Raw genomic sequence first — 7,842 nt, forward strand, 5'->3', positions numbered from 1 at the left:
TCTGGTCGAATCTGATCCTTTTCACGGTTATGAGTCTGAAACAGTTGTAGTCCATCTTACCAAACTCCACGATATAGCTACCCTATTCACTAGTGAAGAAAAGATCCGCCACTACTATATGCTCAAGTTGTTTCCTTTCTCGCTAAAGGATGATGCTAAGACCTGGTTCACTTCTCTTGCTCCTGGATGCCCCAGGATATGGTCTACTACTTCTCTGAAAAATATTTCCCTGCCCATAAGAAGCAAGCTGCCTTGCAGGAAATATACAACTTTGCTCAAGCTGAAGAAGAGAGTCTCCCGCAAGCTTGGGGGAGGCTTATCCAGCTACTGAATGCTTTGCCTGATCACCCTCTTGAGAAGAATGAAATACTTGATATCTTCTATAATGGACTTATCGATGCTTCTAAAGACCACCTAGATAGTTGTGCTGGTAGTATTTTTAGGGAACGAACCGTAGAACAAGCTGAGATTCTACTAAATAACATCTTGTGCAATGAGAATGCTTGAACTATTCTCGAACCACCTCCTAAGCCAACTCCGAAGAAAAGATGTATTCTATTCCTCAGTCCTGAAGATATGCAAGAAGCCAAGAAATCTATGCGAGAGAAAGGCATTAAATCTGAAGATGTAAAAAATCTACCACCTATCGAAGAGATCCATGGTCTCGATAACCCGATACAGGTAGTAGAAGTAAATTCTCTGCGTAGGTTTGATGAGAGTGATATTCCTTTTGATAAACCTGCTAACTTATGCATGGATGAATTTGATAACTTCATTGCCAAACAACAGAGTTTCAATGAATATGTTAGCATACAATTGGAAAAGAATGCTCGTATGCTTAGTCATTTAAGTGCTTGTGTGGACAGAAATGTCAATGATCTTAAGCTTCTGAGTAAGCATGCCTCTATGGTTACTACTTAGGTAGAACAAGTACTTAAAGCTCAAAATGACTTGCTCAATGAGTTGAATGAAAATTCCGTTAGAATCGTTACTAGAGGCGGTAGAATGACCCAGGAACCTCTGTATCCTGAGGGTCATCCAAAGAGAATTGAACAAGATTCTCAAGGAGTTAGCACTAATGCACCTAGTCATCCTAGAAAGAAGAAGAAAGATGATAGAAACCTGCATGCTAGCAACCCTATTGTTGCTACCCCCGAGAGTCCAAACGATGCCTCTATCTCTGATGCTGAAACACAATCTGGTGATGAACATGAGCCTAATGATATATCAATAGTGATGTTCATGTTTATGCTCAACCTAGCAATGAAAAGGATGTGGAGATTGAACCTAGTGTTGATCTTGGTAACCCACAACCTAAGAATAAGAGATATGATAAGAATGACTTTGCTGCTAGGAAGCATGGTAAAGAAAGGGAACCATGGGTTCAGAAACCTATGCCCTTTCCTCCCAAACCATCCAAGAAAAAGGATGATGAGGAGTTTGAGAGATTCGTTGAGATGATCAAACCTGTCTTTCTATAGATGCATTTGACGGATATGCTCACGATGTCTCCGTATCCTAAGTACATGAAATATATTGTGACTAATAAGAGGAGGATACCTAATCTTGAGATCTCCGCCATGCTTGCCAATTACACTTTCAAGGGTGGAACTCCTAAGAAACTAGGTGATCCCGGTGTGCCCACTATACCTTGCTCCATTAAAGGCAACTACGTTAGAACTGCGTTATGCGACCTTGGAGCCGGTGTTAGTGTTATGCCTCTCTCTCTCTCGTAGACTTGAACTGGATAAGTTGAGACCCACTGAAATCTCTCTGCAAATGGCCGACAAATCAACTGCTTTCCCTATCGGCATTTGCGAGGACGTGCCTGTTGTGGCTGCTAACACCACTATCTTAACATAGTTTGTTATCTTGGATATTCCCGAGGACGATGCCATGGTTGTCATCCTCAGAAGACCCTTTTTAAACACTGCAGGGGCTATTATAGATTGCAACAAAGGCAATGTCACTTTCCATGTCAACGATAACGAGCATACGGTGCACTTTCCGAAGAAACAATATCGAGTACATTGCATCAATGCTATCGAAAAAACTTCATCGATTCTTATTGGGAGCTTTGAATTCCCTATTCCTCGTGTCAATATGAAGTATGATTTGCTTGTTGGGGATATACACATCCCCATTGAGGTGACCTAGTGATTGTTCGAAAATTCTCCATTCTCTTTTGCGATTTGGGAAGTTTTGTCGAGGGGATTTGATCAACCCCATTGACGGATTTCTTTCGATGACCATGAGATGGATGAATCGAGGAGTCACAAACCTCTGTTCCAAGCTTTGACTTTAGGTTGCTTAGAAGAAAAATGATAGATTTAGTTTAGTTTTCCCTGTTTTCTGTCTTAGCGTCCGGTGGAAAAGTACCCTGAATATAAAAGTTCTCCGAACGCTGTGAAACTCAAGTATGATTTTTTCTTGATTTTTTGAAAAATACTGGGACAAAGAGTCTGTGTGGGGGCCACACCAGTGGGCCGCAAGCCCTAGGGGCGCGGGCACCCCCTGACCGCGCCACCCAGGCTTGTGGGGCCCACAGGCACCCCCTCCACTCATTCTTGCTCTCATCCGCTTCTCCTACCTCCAGAAAAAATTGTTTCGCAGCTCAAACCCGTGTTCTTGCTCCTCTTGCTGGGATTTTCGATCCCTTAGCTCAAATCACCGTTCTCCGAACTGTTTTGGGGAAATTACTCCTTGGTAAGTGACTCCTCCATTGCTCCAATTAGTTTTTGCTCTAGTGCCTTATACTCCGCGTATTTTTGCTTCCTTGATGACCATGTTCTTCAGCTTTGCATGCTGATTTTAGCTGGTCCCAAGTAGTTTTGATGTGTGACATGGCCTCTAGGCACTTGTTGGAGTAGTTGCTATGAGTTTCATTGAGCCTTATTCAATTTTCCTTAGAATCACTAAAAATTTCAGAAATTCTCAGAGATAGAAAAGGGAAAAGATGAGGAGGTTCTTAAGAGGCTCGTCAAGCCATGACCCCAAGGATGATGGGAGTGAGAAGAAACCCAAGTATTTGGTCCCTCGAGTCGCACAAGTTCGAGCTTGCGAGTGGCCAAGCGACATGTTCTTACGCGCCACTGGAATTTATGAGGACTTTTATCACTTGGTGGAGAACGCAGGCCTTACCGCCTTCGTTGAAGATAAGTGTCCGCAATACCTCCTCCTCACTAATATCTTCGTACAAAGCTTTAACTTCTATCCGAGGAAGAATCCTCCTATGGTTGAGTTTAAACTTTATGATATCCCCCAACGCATGACACTTCAGGATTTTTGCAATGTTTGCAAATTGCCTTTTGTTGGGGATATGTATGAACCTCATCCATGGGACTTGGAATCTTTCATCGGTACAATTGCTGTAGGAGAGGAGAGAGGAGTGTCTTGCGCTATAGCTGCTAGCATTCATTTTCCCGTGCTTCGGTACTTCTCACTATTTGTGGGAAAATGTTTGATTGGTCGTGGGAAAGCTGGGTCACTTAGTTCCTCAGATCTTTCAGTCCTGCGCGAAACCCTTTATAACGATAAAACTTATAGCTTGGGCGCTATCGTAGCTCAACGGTTGAACCTGAACCGTTCTAAAGGTGTTGTCTATGGAGGTATCTATGCTACCCGTCTTGCCAGAAACTTTGAGATACCCATTAGACTAGAGGAGGAAGAAGAGGTTTTTCTTCCCGAGAGATATCTAGATTACGATAGCATGGTTCACCATGACTTTCTTGATAGAGATATAAGTAGAAGGATGATTTATAACCTGGTATTTAGTCAGGGTACTCATGAGACTATTACTTTGCCTACTCCTTCTTTGTTCAATCTTCATGCAGGCAGGTACACTATTATGCCCTCGGACATCTACGCATATTGGGGCTTGGCCCAACCACGGGTGCCCGTGCCCGAGCCGCCAGTCGAGTACCAGACGCTAGTTTATCAGTGGGAGCCAAAGGAGCTCACACAATAGTGGCATCCTCAGTCCGCTCCGGAGTACCCCGGAGCTGGTTATTTCCCTCCTTGGGAGTAGACCAAGTTAGGCCAAAAGCCTAAGCTTGGGGGAGTATGTGTTCTCATCGACTTTATATTCTTGCTTATGCTTTCACTTTGTTAGCCGGTGTTCACACTTTGCCACTGTATCACCCATGCTAGTTTATTTTCTTTTTCTCGTTTTATTTTTCATGCGTCTGTCTAGTTTGAGAAAAACCAAAACGATTTTCTTTTTCTTCTTTTGCTTGTTGGGATCTTTGCCATGTAAATAGTTTTCTTTTTCTTTGGGTCAAGGTAGAAGATATTGGTTACAATGTTTAGTGGCTCTCGCATGCATACCTGTTTAGCTTTCAAAGAGCCATATTACTTTGTCTTCTCCTTTGTGTTTGCCTGCAGATTCCAGCTTTAGTCCAATGCACGAGCACGCTTATTATTGTTCACAACGTTCGGTCGTGCAAGTGAAAGGCAATAATGACGATATATGATGAAGTGACCGAGCCTGGAAAAGCTGGTATGAACTCGATCTATTTTGTTTTTGTAAATATGACTAGCTTATCATGCCTGATTCAGCTTTGTTGTGAGAGAAACATGTTTGCAATGACAACTTAGATCATAGTTGCTTATGCCATGCTTACTTAGCTAGGAGCTTATAATGGTCTGTCTTGGTTGCCAACATGAATGTTGAGATGACTGTGTTGTAGTATGATAGAATGGTATCCTCCTTTGAATGATTCAAGTGTCTTGACTTGGCGCATGTTCACGCATATAGTTGAAACAAAATCAACATAGCCTCTATGATATTCATGTTATGGTGATTTATGTCCTACTCATGCTTGCACTCAATGTTAGTTAATCTCAATGCATTTTGATCACTGATGTCGCTCTCTAGTTGGTCACTTCCCAGTCTTTTGCTAGCCTTCACTTGTACTAAGCGGGAATACTGCTTGTGCATCCACCTCCATAAACCCAAAGTTGTGCCATATGAGTCCACCATACCTACCTATGTGCGGTATCTACCTGCCGTTCCAAGTAAATTTGCATGTGCCTGTTGGAAATATGCCCTAGAGGCAATAATAAATTAGTTATTATTATATTTCTTAGTTCATGATAATCGTTTATTATCCATGCTATAATTGTATTGATAGGAAACACAATACTTGTGTGGATACATAGACAAAACACTGTCCCTAGTAAGCCTCTAGTTGACTAGCTCGTTGATCAAAGATGGTCAAGGTTTCCTGGCCATAGGAAAGTGTTGTCACTTGATAACGGGATCACATCATTAGGAGAATCATGTGATGGACTAGACCCAAACTAATAGATGTGGCATGTTGATCGTGTCATTTTGTTGCTACTGTTTTCTGCGTGTCAAGTATTTATTCCTATGACCATGAGATCATATAATTCACTAACACCGGAGGAATGCTTTGTGTGTATCAAACGTCGCAACGTAACTGGGTGACTATAAAGATGCTCTACAGGTATCTCCAAAGGTGTTAGTTGACTTAGTATGGATCAAGACTGGGATTTGTCACTCCGTGTGACGGAGAGGTATCTCGGGGCCCACTCGGTAATACAACATCACACACAAGCCTTGCAAGCAATGTGACTTAGCGTAAGTTGCGGGATCTTGTATGCGGATACTGACGATCGAATCTCGGGCAAGTAACATACCGAAGGACAAATGGAATGACATACGGGATTATATGAATCCTTGGCACTGAGGTTCAAACGATAAGATCTTCATAGAATGTGTAGGATCCAATATGGACATCCAGGTCCCGCTATTGGATATTGACCGAGGAGTCTCTCGGGTCATGTCTACATAGTTCTCGAACCCGCAAGGTCTGCACACTTAAGGTTTGACGTTGTTTTATGCGTATTTGAGTTATATGGTTGGTTACCGAATGTTGTTCGGAGTCCCGGATGAGATCCAGGACGTCACGAGGAGCTCCGGAATGGTCCGGAGGTAAAGATTGATATATAGGAAGTCCTGTTTTGGTCACCGGAAAAGTTTCGGGCTCATCGGTAGTGTACCGGGAGTGCCGGGAGGGGTGCCGGGGACCATCGGGAGGGGTGTCACGCCCCAAGGGGTCTCATGGGCTATGGGAAGATATAAACCAGCCCCTAGTGGGCTGGAATAAGTTCCCACTAAGGCCCATAAGGTTTGAGAAGGAAAAAACACAAGGTGGAAAGAGTTTCCAAGTGGGAAGGTGGAATCCTACTCCAAGTAGGATTGGAGTAGGACTCCTCCACCTCCAATTTCGGCCAACCCTTGAGGGTTTGAGGCTGCCTCTTCCCTCCCCCTCCCTCCTATATATACTGAGGTATTAGGGCTGATTTGAGACGACTTTTCCATGGCAGCCCGACCACATACCTCCACGGTTTTTCCTCTAGATCGCGTTTCTGCGGAGCTCGGGCGGAGCCCTGCTGAGACAAGGTCATCACCAACCTCCGGAGCGCCGTCACGCTGCCGGAGAACTCTTCTACCTCTCCGTCTCTCTTGCTGGATCAAGAAGGCCGAGATCATCGTCGAGCTGTACGTGTGCTGAACGCGGAGGTGCCGTCCGTTCGGTACTAGATCATGGGACTGATCGCGGGATTGTTCGCGGGGCGGATCGAGGGACGTGAGGACGTTCCACTACATCAACCACGTTCTCTAACGCTTCTGCTGTACGGTCTACAAGGGTACGTAGATCGCCCATCCCCTCTCGTAGATGGACATCACCATGATAGGTCTTCGTGCGCGTAGGAAAATTTTTGTTTCCCATGCGACGTTCCCAACAGTGGCATCATGAGCTAGGTTCATGCGTAGATGTCTTCTCGAGTAGAACACAAAAGTTTTTGTGGGCGGTGATGTGCGTTTTGCTGCCCTCCTTAGTCTTTTCTTGATTCCGCGGTATTGTTGGATCGAAGCGGCTCGGACCGACATTACTCGTACGCTTACGAGAGACTGGTTTCATCGCTACGAGTAATTCCGTTGCTCAAAGATGACTGGCGGGTGTCAGTTTCTCCAACTTTAGTTGAATCGGATTTGACCGAGGAGGTCCTTGGATGAGGTTAAATAGCAACTCATATATCTCCGTTGTGGTGTTTGCGTAAGTAAGATGCGATCCTACTAGATACCCATGGTCACCACGTAAAACATGCAACAACAAAATTAGAGGACGTCTAACTTGTTTTTGCAGGGTATGCTTGTGATGTGATATGGCCCAATGATGTGATGTGATATATTGGATGTATGAGATGATCATGTTGTAATAGAATATATCGACTTGCACGTCGATGGTACGGCAACCGGCAGGAGCCATAGGGTTGTCTTTATAACTAACGTTTGTGCTTGTAGATGCGTTTACTATTTTGCTAAGATGTAGCTTGAGTAGTAATAGCATGAGTAGCATGACAACCCCGATGGCGACACGTTGATGGAGATCATGATGATGGAGATCATGGTGTGACGCCGGTGACAAGAAGATCGTGCCGGTGCTTTGGTGATGGAGATCAAGAAGCACAAGATGATGGCCATATCATGTCACTTATGAATTGCATGTGATGTTAATCCTTTTATGCACCTTATTTTGCTTAGAACGACGTATGCATTATGAAGTGATCTCTCACTAAAATTTCAAGACGAAATTGTGTTCTCCCCGACTGTGCACCGTTGCTACAGTTCGTCGTTTCGAGACACCACGTGATGATCGGGTGTGATAGACTCAACGTTCACATACAACGGGTGCAAAACAGTTGCGCACGCGGAACACTCGGGTTAAGCTTGACGAGCCTAGCATGTGCAGACATGGCCTCGGAACACATGAGACCGAAAGATCGAGCATGAATTGTATAGTTGATATGATT

The sequence above is a fragment of the Hordeum vulgare genome, chromosome 4H (genome assembly GCF_904849725.1).
Source record: "Hordeum vulgare subsp. vulgare chromosome 4H, MorexV3_pseudomolecules_assembly, whole genome shotgun sequence".
Classification (NCBI taxonomy): domain Eukaryota; kingdom Viridiplantae; phylum Streptophyta; class Magnoliopsida; order Poales; family Poaceae; genus Hordeum; species Hordeum vulgare.